General features: G+C 44.5%; 1 long non-coding RNA gene and 2 other non-coding genes across 3 annotated transcripts; all 3 read left to right on the forward strand.

Moving 5' to 3' along the window:
* The first annotated feature begins 11,212 nt into the window (after positions 1-11,212).
* On the forward strand, positions 11,213-12,897 carry LOC136387444 (uncharacterized). Its single transcript, XR_010748120.1, has 6 exons — positions 11,213-11,313; positions 11,836-11,916; positions 12,013-12,078; positions 12,164-12,228; positions 12,477-12,524; positions 12,738-12,897. It is a non-coding gene; the product is annotated as an uncharacterized lncRNA (long non-coding RNA).
* Positions 12,310-12,379, forward strand: LOC136389795 (small nucleolar RNA SNORD50). The gene has a single exon (XR_010748367.1). It is a non-coding gene; the product is annotated as a small nucleolar RNA SNORD50 (small nucleolar RNA).
* LOC136389794 (small nucleolar RNA SNORD50) lies at positions 12,575-12,645 on the forward strand. Its single transcript, XR_010748366.1, has one exon. It is a non-coding gene; the product is annotated as a small nucleolar RNA SNORD50 (small nucleolar RNA).
* Positions 12,898-13,333: the final 436 nt, after the last annotated feature.

Raw genomic sequence — 13,333 nt, forward strand, 5'->3', positions numbered from 1 at the left:
ATTTTTAATTTTTTTATTTTTTTTTTTTTTTGTATTTTTCCGAAGCTGGAAACGGGGAGGCAGTCAGACAGACTTCCACATGCGCCCAACCGGGATCCACCCAGCACGCCCACCAGGGGGCGATGCTCTGCCCATCTGGGGCGTCGCTCTGCCGCAATCAGAGCCATTCTAGCACCTGAGGCAGAGGCCACAGAGTCATCCTCAGCGCCCGGGGAAACTTTGCTCCAATGGAGCCTTGGCTGCAGGAGGGGAAGAGAGAGACAGAGAGGAAGGAGGGGGGGAGGGGTGGAGAAGCAGATGGGCGCTTCTCCTGTGTGCCCTGGCCGGGAATCGAACCCAGGACTCCTGCATGCCAGGCCGACGCTCAACCACTGAGCCAACCGGCCAGAGCCTATTTTTTATTATTTTTAATTGACATATAATTGACATACATTGAATCAATATTCATATGTACTGTGAAATAATCACCACAATGAGTCTAGTTAACATCCATCACCATATATAGTTACAGAATTTTATTGATCTTGTGTTAAGAACTTTTAAGACTTACTCTCTTAGTAACTTTCACATGTTACTAACTACCCTGGCTGGTTGGCTCAGTGGTAGAGCATTGGCCTGGCATGTGGATGTCCTGGGTTTGATTCCTGGCAGGACATGCAGGAAAAGCACCCATCTGCTTCTCCACCCTATATCCTCTCCTTTCTCTCTATCTCTCTCTTCCCCTCCCGCAACCAAGGCTCCATTGGAGCAAAGTTGGCCCAAGCACTGAGGATGGCTCCATGGCCTCTGCCTCAGGCACTAGAATGGCTCTGGTTGCAACAGAACAACTCCCCAGATGGGCAGAGCATCACCCCCTAGTGGGCATGCCGGGTGAAGCTGGTCAGGCACATGCAGGAGGAGTCTCTCTTCAGAAAAAAAACAATATATATTGTTTTATATATATATATATACACACACACACTATATATAGTATATATATATTACTAACTATATATAGTATATATATATATTACTAACTATAGTTGTCATGCTGTACATTACATTTTCATTATTTATTTCATAACTGGAAGTCTATACCTTTTGATCCCCTTCACGCATTTTCCCCAAATCCCACCCACTGCCTCGGGTAACTACCACTCTGTGCACTGTATTGATCAGCTTGTTTATTTCTTTTTGTTTTTTAAATTCCACATATAAGGGAGATCACATGGTATTTGTCTTTCTTTGAGTTCTTTCACATAGCATAATGCCCAAAATTTCACCCATGTCACAAATGGGAATATTTTTTTTTTTCTGAAGCTAGAAATGGGGAGAGACAGTCAGACAGACTCCCGCATGCGCCCGACTGGGATCCACCCGGCACGCCCACCAGGGGGTGACGCTCTGCCCACCAGGGGGCGATACTCTGCCCCTCAGGGGCGTCGCTCTGTTGCGACCAGAGCCACTCTAGCGCCTGGGGCAGAGGCCAAGGAGCCATCCCCAGTGTCCGGGCCATCTTTGCTCCAATGGAGCCTCGGCTGCGGGAGGGGAAGAGAGAGACAGGAAGGAGAGAGGGAGGGGTGGAGAAGCAGATGGGCGCTTCTCCTGTGTGCCCTGGCCGGGAATCGAACCCGGAACTTCTGCACGCCAGGCCGATGCTCTACCACTGAGCCAACCAGCCAGGGCAGGAATATTTTTTATGACTAAATAATATTACATATATATTCACATTTTCTTTATCCATTCAGCCATCAGTGAACACTTTGGTTCTTGTTTCCATGTCTTGGCTATTGTACATAATGCTACAATAAACATAGGGTGCATAAATCATTTCAAATTAAAGTGTTCGTTTTCAGATAACTACTTAGAAGTGGAATTTGAAGATTATATGATAGTTCTATTTTTTTAAGATTTTTTTATTGATTTTAGAGAGAAGAGAGATAGAAAGGTGGGGAGGAGTGGGAAGCATGGTAGTAGTTGCTTCCTGTATGTGCCTTGACCATCCTGTGTGTGCCTTGACCAGACAAGCCCAGGATTTTAAACCCGCAATCTCAGTATTTCAGGTCGACACTTCATTCACTGTGCACCAACAGGTCAGGCTTAAAAAAAAATTTTTTTATTTAATTTTTCCAAAGTTAGAAGCAGGGAGGCAGTCAGACATACTCTCGCATGCACCTGACCAGGATCCACCCGGCATGTCCTCCAGGGGGCGATGCTCTGCCCATCTGGGATATTGCTCCCTTGCAGAAGGAGCCGTTCTCAGCACCCTGGCCAACTTTGCTCCAATAGAGCCTTGGCTGCAGGACTGGAAGAGAGATAGTAAGGAAGGAGAGGGAGAAGGGTGGAGAAGCAGATGGGCACTTCTCCTGTGTGCCCTGACCAGGAATTGAACCAGGACCTCCACACACCGGTCTGATGCTCTACCGCTGGACCAAATGGCCAGGGCCCCAGGCTTAAAATTTTTTAAGGAACCTCCATACTGTTTTCCATAATAGTTGCACCAATTCCCTTTCCCATTAATAGTGCACAAGGGTTCCCTTTTCTCCACATCCTCACTAGCACTTTTTATCTCTTGTCTTTTTTATAACAACCATTCTAACATGTGTAAAGTGATATCTGGTTTTGATTTGCATTTCCAGATGATTGGTGATGTGGAGCACTTTCATGTACCTGTTGGCTATCTGTATGTTTTCTTTGGAGAAGTGTCTACTTAGGTCCTTTGCGCATTTTTTAAATTGGATTGTTTTTGTTTTGTTTTGTTTTGCTATTGAGTTTTATGAGTTTTTTATACATTTTGGATATTAACCCCTTATCAGATAATTCTTATTTTTGATGGTTGATTTTTCCCCTGCTTTTGGTTAAGTTAATTCGCTTACAATACATAATGTGGCATACATATTTTTCCCACGATTTAACCAAAAGTTGTAATAGCGAACTTTTTTCTCATGCATTCATCAACCAACCAGATACATTGTCTATGTTTTCAAAGGTGGTCTACTGCAGGATATCTGCACACAGTGTGGTACTAATTCTAATTCGCTGCTGCTGGCCTTTTTTCTTTTTTCCCCATACTCATCTGTGCCCACTTCATGATTTCTTCTGACTTTTCTTTGGGTCTTCAGTTCTACATTTCTTTCTTTCTTTTTTTTTTTTTTTTGTATTTTTCTGAAGCTGAAAACGGGGAAAGACAGTCAGACTCCCACATGTGCCCAACCGGGATCTACCCGGCATGCCCACCAGGGGCGACGCTCTGCCGGGACCAGAACCACTCTAGCGCCTGGGGCAGAGGCCAAGGAGCCATCCCCAGCGCCTGGGCCATCTTTGCTCCAATGGAGCCCTAGCTGCAGGAGGGGAAGAGAGAGACAGAGAGGAAGGAGGGGGGGGTGGAAAAGCAAATGGGTGCTTCTCCTATGTGCCCTGGCCGGGAATCGAACCCAGGTCCCCCGCACACCAGGCCAACGCTCTACCGCTGAGCCAACCGGCCAGGGAAGTTCTACATTTCTGATGGTCCACTGGACAAACATAACTGCAAGTTCCACTCCACATATAATAACCAAAACCGATCATTTTCCCCCCGTTGTTCCCAAATCAGTAATTTTTTACTTCCCTCTTCCTGGCAACGAACTACCATTGTCTTGGCTGATCGTCTCCATTACACTTCTTCTCTTCCCCTGAAGTTCCTCATCATATACTACCAGTTCTTCCTTCAGCACAGCAATGTCATGTTCTAATGATGTGATTATAAGTCAAAAGACATGGATGTTAGTTGACTGAGATCTCTATGCCTCACTTTCCTCATCTGTAATATAAGGTTAAAAATAGATACCAGAATTGTTTTTGAATGATCCAATGCATACAAGAACCTAACAGCACATAAATTCTCATTATATGCTCTTCTCTTTCCTGCCTTCCTTTTCCATGGCCAAAATTATAGTGGTGTCCCTCACAATATCTCATATAAATGACTGTACTCATTTCTAAACTCTGCTTTTAATCTTTGTTCCCCAAACACTTCCAAAACATTATTTGGTTCACAGTACGACTTTACCCAAAAGATTAAAAAATGACTATCTAATTTTTAAAGTAAGTGTCTACAGTTGGATGGATACTTCTTACTAAGCTATAAACCCTTTCAGAGAGGCAAGGACTTTGTGTATTTATATTATCTTTCACCAAAGCACATTGCATGAATCAAGGGCTCAGTGAACATTTCTTCTAAAAAATTACTAAAATGATGATCTTATCTGGATGTTTGTTATAAAATATGAAAATTTATTTTCATTATGCTAAATTTCTCAAGGATACTTTTATAAATTCACCTTAAACATTTTTTTAATTTATTGCTTTTAAAGAGAGAGACAGGCAGACAGACAGAAACATCCATCTGTTCTTGTATGTGTCCTGACCAGGAATCAAACTGGCAACCTCTGTATATCAGGATGATGTTCTAGCCAACCAAGTTATCTGGCCAGGGCCCTCAGGAAACTTTCAGTTTTAGTTCTGATCTCTATAAGAGCATTCTTACATCTCTTCAAATATTTGGTACCAATTTGCCTGACTGTTTTAGGTGGGGGAGCCATGACTGATGGCTTCATCCCCCAGTATGTTTTTCTGCTCCTTGAAGAGATAAACGTCTTGAATGAGTTGTGCAATGGCTTCACAGTCATCACCCATGTTCACTGGAGAGCAGTGTTGTTAATAATCAAGCTCCAGATTCACTTTATTTCACATTGCATTTGTTAGAGTTATTAGTATATTAGTTAAAAGAAGTATGAATGTTTGTTCAAAAAGACTGAACTATGTGTCAAGGGTGCAGCACTCCACTTATCCTAACTAACACAGTGGTTCTCAAACTTCTATATGCTTATGAATCACCCTGGACCTCTATTCTCCAATACAGTAGCCACCATCCATGTGGCAATAGAAAAGTTGAAAGTCAAAGTGAGATGTGCTGTGAGTATAAACTACGATCAGATTTTAAGGACTGAGTACAAAAAAAGGAAAGTAAAATATCTCAATAACATATTCATTCTATATTGAAGTGAAACTATTTCTGTTATATTGGGTTAAATAAAATGTATTAAAATTAATTTTAACTTTTGGAAAAAATGTGGCTACTGGCAAATTTAAAATTACATAAGGAACTCACATTTATGATTCATATCATATTTCTGTTAAACAGCACTGCCCAGATGTTTGTTTAAAATGTTTCAAGTCCAGCCTTGGCCGGTTGGCTCAGCGGTAGAGCGTCAGCCTGGCGTGCGGGGGACAAGGGTTTGATTCCCGGCCAGGGCACATAGGAGAAGCGCCCATTTGCTTCTCCACCCCCTCCCCTTCTTCCTCTCTGTCTCTCTCTTCCCCTCCCGCAGCCAAGGCTCCATTGGAGCAAAGATGGCCCGGGCGCTGGGGATGGCTCCTTGGCCTCTGCCCCAGGCGCTGGAGTGGCTCTGGTCCCCGCAGAGCGACGCCCCGGAGGGACAGAGCATCGCCCCCTGGTGGGCAGAGCATCGCCCCTGGTGGGCGTGCAGGGTGGATCCCGGTCGGGCGCATGCGGGAGTCTGTCTGACTGTCTCTCCCCGTTTCCAGCTTCAGAAAAATACGAAAAAAAAAAAAAAATTAAAATGTTTCAAGTCCAGCCTTGGCCAAATAGCCTAGTTGGTTACAGCATCATCCTGATTTGCAAAGGCTGCTGGTTGGATCCTTGGTCAGGGCACATACAGAAACAGATTGATGTTTCTGTCTCTCTTTCTCCCTTCCTCTCTCTCTGAAATCAACAAGTAAAATAAATAAAGTTTCACGCCTCACTTGTGTGGTCCAGTGGATGGAGCGTTGACCTTGGATGCTGAGGTCTCAGGTTTGAAACTCCGAGGTCACAGGCTTAAGCATGGGATCATAGACATGACCCCATGGTTGCTGGCTTGAGCCCAAGGTCGTAGGCTTGATCAAGGGGTCACTGGCTAGGCTACAGCCCCCAGGTCAAGGAACATATGAAAAACAATCAGTGCACAACTAAAGTGCCCCAACTATGAGTTGATTCTTATCTCTCTCCCTTCCTGTCTCTCTCTCTCTCTCTCAAAAAAAAAAAAAAAAAGTTTCCCAGGTACCACTTCTGGAGATTCTGCTTTAGTACTTCCAAGTTAGGGCTCAGAAATCAGCTCTCCAAGTAATTCAATTGCTAAGTCACCATGAAGCCATTGTTGGTTTTTTTTATTATTATTAATTTTAATTTAATGTGTTAATATGGATTCAAGTGTCCCACACACTATAAACCTCCTTGTCCCCCATTACCCCCCTTTGTCCTCCTCCTCCTAACTCCCTCCCCCCTTCCCTTTGGGATTTGCTGTCCTATTATCTGTATCTATGTGTTATGTATATATAATCTCACTAATCCCTTCACCTTCTCTGATCCCATCCCCTCATCTCCCTTCCCTCTGACAGCTGTCCCTCTGCTCTCTGTGACCCCACTTCTGCCTCTATTCCGTTCCTCAGTTCACTTTGTTCATTAGATTCCACATATGAGATCATATATTTGTCTTTCTCTGCCTGACTTACTTCGTTGTTTTATATGGCTTTGACCAGATGATTTTGATGGTGTTCAGCACAGCAAACAGTAATTCAAAGATAACAAAGAGAATAATCATTCTCAATTTCAATTATGTAATAATTACCATCCCATTACAGTAGTATCTGTTTTTCAATTAGCAAACACACTTCCAAATATAATCACAATACAACCAGTTGGTGGAAGTGGAAGGAAGCTAGGAGAAATTAGGCAATATCTTTCACAAATCAAAGTGTACATAACCTTTGACTCACTTCTAGAAATTGATATATATATCACCAGCTCACTATGACATATTTATAATTTAGCACTGTTATAGTGAAAAATTGGAAAATGATGAAATAAATTGATATATCCAATTTAATGCTCTGCAGGCTAGGAACAAGAAGAATCATCTGTATGCCTTTATATGGAAAGATGTTGGTGACATTTATGAAGGGACAAAGCAAGTTACAAAGATGTATATAGATCTTATTTATATGTGAAAAAATATAAACATGTATTTGTACAAATGGTTCCCAACTTAATGATGAAGTTTTGAATTTACAATGGTGCAGAAGTGGTCAGAATCCAGAATTTTGATCTTTTCCCAGGCTAGCGATATGTGGTAGGATACTCACTCCTGATACTGGCCAGCAGCAGCAAGCAAGCTACAGCTCCCAGTCAAGCACAAGGGGTAAACAACCAATACTCTACGCTGTATTCATTGTATTAGATAATTTTGCCCCCAATAGTAGGCTAATGTAAGTGTTCTGAGCACATTTAAGGCAGGGTAGGCTGAACTATGCTGTTAGGTAGGTTAGGTGTATTAAATGCATTTTTTTTTTTTTTTTTTTGTATTTTTCTGAAGCTGGAAACGGGGAGAGACAGTCAGACAGACTCCCGCATGCGCCCAACCGGGATCCACCCGGCACGCCCTCCAGGGGCAACGCTCTGCCCACCAGGGGGCGATGCTCTGCCCCTCAGGGGCGTCGCTCTGCCACGACCAGAGCCACTCTAGCGCCTGAGGCAGAGGCCAAGGAGCCATCCCCAGCGCCCGGGCCATCTTTGCTCCAATGGAGCCTTGGCTGCGGGAGGGGAAGAGAGAGACAGAGAGGAAGGAGGGGGGCGGGGGTGGAGAAGCAAATGGGCGCTTCTCCTATGTGCCCTGGCCGGGAATTGAACCTGGGTCCCCCGCACACCAGGCCGACGCTCTACCGCTGAGCCAACCGGCCAGGGCCTGCATTTTCTATTTAAGATATTTTCAACTGCCCTGGCTGGGTAGCTCAGTTGGTTAGAGCGCCTTCCCCATAGGCCAAGGTTGAGGGTTCCATTCTGGTCAAGGAACAAATAGGAATCAACAAGCGAGTGCGTGGATAGGTAGAGCAACGGATTGACGTTTTTCTCTCTCTCTGTCTCTCTCATTATATTTATATCGCTATGTATCCTCCCCTAAAATCAATAAACTTTAAAAATTTTTAAAGAAAAACATTTTTTTTTAAAGTTGTTTTGGCCCTGGCCAGTTGGCTCAGTGTATAGTGTCAGCCTGGTGTGTAGATGTTCCAGGTCCAGGTTCAATCCCCAGTCAGAGCACAAATGAGAAGTGACCATCTGCTTTTCTTCCCTTCCCTCTTCTTTTCCTCTCTTGCAGCCAGTGGCTCACTTGGTCCGAATGCTGGCCCTGGGCACTGAGGATAGCTCAGTTAGTCCGAGCATCTGCCTCAGGCGCTGAGGACAGCTGGCTGATTTGAGCATTGGCCTCAGACAGGCACTGCTGGGTGGATCCCGTTTGGGGAGCATGTGGGAGTCTGTCTCTCTATCTCCCTTTCTCTCACTTTGTCCCAACAACAAAAACTACTCAGAGACCAGAAATGCACCAAGAGGCTTAAGGAAGGCAACAGTCCTGGTCAGCTGACCAAAGGACTGAAGCCCTGTCCCCAGCCTTACTCAGATATTTATTAGCAAGTACAAATAACTCAAGGAAGCAGAAAGAAGTTTTCAGGAGGGAAGTAAAAGGCAAGGAACATGCTGACTTCTAACTTCTGTTCTGAGAGTCTAAACATTTTTTGCTGCTAAATCTTATCCTGCTGTTTTGTTGTTTCCAGCAGCACTGTCTCCAGTGTGGGGTCAGAGAGGCCCTTGGACTCTCACCCCCTCAGAGCTTTTGCCCTAGGGCACCTCGCTGTCTGTTATTCTAGCTCTGCAAGTTTCCACAGCATGTTCCCACATCACTAAAAAAAAAAAAAAAAAGATGTTTTCACCTTACAGATGGGTTACTTGCAATGTAACATCATCATAAGCCAACAAGCATCAGTAGATGCATAGAAAGTTTCACAAACTGTTAATAGTAGTTATTGTTAATATGGAGAGAAGATTTCCAGTAATATGGAAAGGAACTTTTAATTTGCTTTTCATATCCATCTGTATTATTTTAATTATTTTGAGCAATATGCAAATTTACATTGTAAATGTAAATGATATCTAAAACCCTATATAATGTCAAACCAAGTAAATTCCTCATCACTTGGTTCCTGTTATAGAAATTTGCTTTTCACTTTTATTCTGGAATTTGGTCTTCATTTTAATTTTCTAAAGAGCCAATACAGCCCTGGCAGGGTAGCTCAGTTGGTTAGAGCAATGTCCCCATATACCAGTGGTTCTCAAAGTGTGTGCCAGGGCACACTGGTGCACCCTAGAAGATTTCCAGATGTGCCCTATGGCATTCCAGAGAAATATGTGCATGTTGGGGACTTTTTGGAGTTTAGATTTTTGAGGGACAGAGGTGTGGGGAATTGCCTATAAGCTGAGTCTGCCCAACCCCCCACCTCACTTGCCTGATTAGATTGTAAAAGGCTATTAAGCTGTGGTGCTGAATTGTTTACACTACCCTCCATGTTCCCTGGAAAGACTGGAGGCAAGTTTCTTCTATCCATTGTTTGGTGTAAAGTTAAGATGATGTGTATGGTGGGGGTTTTCTGCACTCAACACAATTAAGAGTAAAAAGAGAGGAATTCTTCAATGTATTGATGAGGAAATGAGAGTTTGCCTTTCAAATATATGCCCAAACATTGAAGAAATAGCTAGGACACATCAGGCTCATGTTTCTCATAAACACAAGAATGAAAAAACTTAACACGTTCGCGCCAGGACCTGCCGAATTTACTAAATCTTACTAAGAATGTATCTATATATATAAAAAGATAACTTTTTTGTCGTTTTTTTTAACCCCTCTTTTTTACAAATTCTAAAAAGCATAACTCAAAAAATGTAACAAAAATGTTTTTGTTTTGTTTTGTTTTTTTGTGTTTTGTTTTTTTTTTTGTATTTTTCTGAAGCTGGAAACGGGGAGAGAGAGTCAGACAGACTCCTGCATGCGCCGGACCGGGATCCACCCGGCATGCCCACCAGGGGGCACGCTCTGCCCACCAGGGAGCGATGCTCTGCCCCTGGGGGGGGGGGGATAGCTCCATTGCGACCAGAGCCACTCTAGTGCCTGGGGCAGAGGCCAAGGAGCCATCCCCAGCGCCCGGGCCATCTTTGCTCCAATGGAGCCTTGCTGTGGGAGGGGAAGAGAGAGACAGAGAGGAAGGAGAGGGGGAGGGGTGGAGAAGCAGATGGGCGCTTCTCCTGTGTGCCCTGGCCGGGAATCGAACCTGGGACCCCTTGCACGCCAGGCCCCAAATCAATACTTTTTTTAAAAAAGAAAGTGCTAAAAATTAAAAAGAAAAAGAAGGGTGCACAAAACCATGTGTTTCTTAGATAAAACCAGAATAGTAATAAACGCTAAGAAAGCAATGCTGAACGATTCAAATGTCATACGTGCTTGCGTGCCTATAGACATATATTTACTTGCACATACTAATACACTATTGCTATAGAATTTTTTTGTTATTGGATAAAGTATTTTGCAATCGTTCTCAAATTAATCTTCCTCCTGCATTCATTATAATGAACTTAATACAAAGGATTTAATAGCAAAGCTTCTCAGTTCTGTGCATTCAGGCAAATTACTTGGCTGCTTTAGCCCTGTTTTCTCCTCTGCCAAACGGAATATTTACCTCTCAGGTTTGCTGTCTCAGGAAGAATTCTGTGCTGAATATAGAGTGTAACAACAGCGCCCGACCATCGGCAGCCCAAGGTGGGGTGGGCCCCGCGGCAGGCAGCTCTCCGCAAGTGCGGTATCCTCGTTGTGGACCAGAGACGCGCTTTCACACACTTTCTACACTCGAGCATTTCTACCTGCCACTTTCTATTTTCGGGTGTGCAGCGGCCGCTGGGCATCAACTCCGTGCAGACGCCAGCCAACTAGCCGACCGAACTTGTCGAATGGATCACAAGCTGAGGCCGCCCTACGCTGCAAAACTCAAGCTCACTCGCAATCCTGAGCTGTCCCAGTCGGTCCAGGGCGGACTTGGCTCGCGGCAGGCAGTCGCCTTGCCTCCATCCGCGCCTGTTCGTTTGAATTCTGGCGCCACTCCCGCGCCACGTAGAGCCCGACTCCGAAGGGACAGAAAGCCTTGCGCCAGCGAGCGCGCGCTGGGGACTGGGCGGGCGCGCGGAGGGCGGGCGGGACGCGCCCCACGCCCCGGAACGAGCCCCCAAAAGGAAAGAGCCCCAGCGCGCGCTCCGGCTCTCTTCCCCAGGAAACGGCCGCGCCCCCGTCTCTCTGGCGTCCAATGGGTGTGAGAGGGAGGGGCGGCCTCGGGCTGACTCGAGAAAGACTATATAGGGAACTGCTGGGGGCGTAGCACGCTCTTTTGCGTCGGGACTTTGGAGTCGTCTCTACCTCGTCGGTGAGTAGGCCTCGCGGCGAGAATCCGAGGGAGCTCTGGTGGCGCGGGCTGGAGTTGGAGATAGCAGTACTGTGAAGAGATTTACAGATTTGAGTGAGCCCAGAATGTTGCACGTTGAGAACTCGCGTGTGGGAACGACGCGGCTGAACCGCCACGTGTCCCTGAGTCGTGCTGGCAGCAGGCTTCGAGCTTACGCTTGAGGAGGCTGCTGCCGATGGCCTGCGGCGCTGCGCCAGGCCTGGTTACCAAACTCGAGCAGCCGCTGGCTGGGCCTGAGCCGCGGCGAGAAAACCACTTTCCCAGGACTGAGGCCGAGGAGTGAGTTTTACCTTAAGAGCAAGAGGCTTTTGTTACGAAGGCGAGTTCATTCCGTCGCCAGATGCAACGGTTATTTCAAAATGGGCAGCTCCTGATTTTGCCGAGAAATGAGTTGTATTGTGGCCAGATGGCACTGTGGGCAAAACAGATTATTGAAGGGGAAGAGGTATTTAGCACTGAAAACCTTGAACTCTATTCCGCCAGAGTGCTTCGTTTTTATTCCACTAATGCCCCGCAGGAACAATGGCGCTCGGTGTAACGGAGCTGTTACGTGAAGATGTTAAGGTAAGGTTGAGAGTTTAGTTCTTAAACTGGAGAGATAAACCTGTTGATTTACAGGGATAAAAGATGAGCATCATTTGAAATTTGTTTCTTTATTAGATGAAAAGGGAAATTCCAAAACACCTACTGCAAAATTACCTGGCTAAAACCTGAAAATCTCACCAGGTACGTGTTGGACTAATATTTTGATTCAGCATATATTTTGGCCATATGTAGAATAAATGAAAGTTATTTTTTTATCCTTGAACAGTACCCTGGGGGTTGATGAGTACTAATGAAGCTATGGATGTCACTGACTGCCGGCTTCATTTTGAAGTAAGTTGTGTTGCTTATAAGGTCTGCTAAACTATTTCTAATATAGAACTTGCCTCTTACGGTTGCTTTGGTTTATGGTCTAATCAATGATGAAACCTATCCCGAAGCTGATTACCTGAAGAAAAGCATATACGGATTCGGCTTCTGAGATAAGACCAATATGCAAAAATGAAATAAATTTTTGTTGCCTGCATAGGAAAAACTGCTACCTCACAACTGTTTTTTGGGGTTTTTTCCTTTGCCAACAGTGGGGGTCGCTGTCTGCCTGTTAAGAGGCCAATTGCTGTGACGTTTCAGTAAGTGGAAATCTTTTGCTTAACAGTTACTGTTGTTGTGTCTGTGGTCTTATCCATGATGATCCTATCCCAAACTGAATTTCTGTTGAAAAACACTTAATACGGATCTGGCTTCTGAGATAAACCATTTAAGAACGGTAGCGTTTTTTAAGATAAATTTTAAATAAGTTCTGATGTTGAGTTTTGCAAATCTGAAATGTTTTCCTTTTCTAGGGCTAGTGTTGCAAGATTTACCTGACTGTTATATGGAAAACTGGTGATCAGGAAAAGCTCTTCATTTTATGGACATGGAAAGAAAACTCAGATCAAGATGAACTATATATTTTTAATTTTGCAAATAGATTCTGAACCACCATCTCATACAGAAAACTAAGCATTTTTGATGGATTTTTTTTTCCAGTTAAGTAGCTTGTAATCAAATAATCTGGATCAGTGTCTTACCTTTTGTCACCTCTTTAAATTTAAAATGGATAATTATAATTAAAGCTAACAAGTTTATGCTGTTTAATGGAGATGAGGACAACATGAAGAGATGGGGCCTATTTTGGGGTAGGGGAATACCAGGCATCAAAGTGACCACTCCAATTAACTGAACCATAGAATATTTAGTCTTGGCCCTGGCTGGTTGGCTCAGCAGTAGAGTGTCGTTGGGTATGAGAAAGTCCCAGGTTCAATTCCCAGTCAGGGCACACAGGAGAGGCTTCTACTTTCTACCCCTTCTCTCTCTCCCCCTCTCCTTCTGTCCCATAGCCGTGACTCAAATGATTTGAGCGAGTTAGCCCTTTACTGAGTGCTTCCATGGCCTTACC

This window comes from Saccopteryx leptura, chromosome 1, assembly GCF_036850995.1.
Source record: "Saccopteryx leptura isolate mSacLep1 chromosome 1, mSacLep1_pri_phased_curated, whole genome shotgun sequence".
Lineage (NCBI taxonomy): Eukaryota > Metazoa > Chordata > Mammalia > Chiroptera > Emballonuridae > Saccopteryx > Saccopteryx leptura.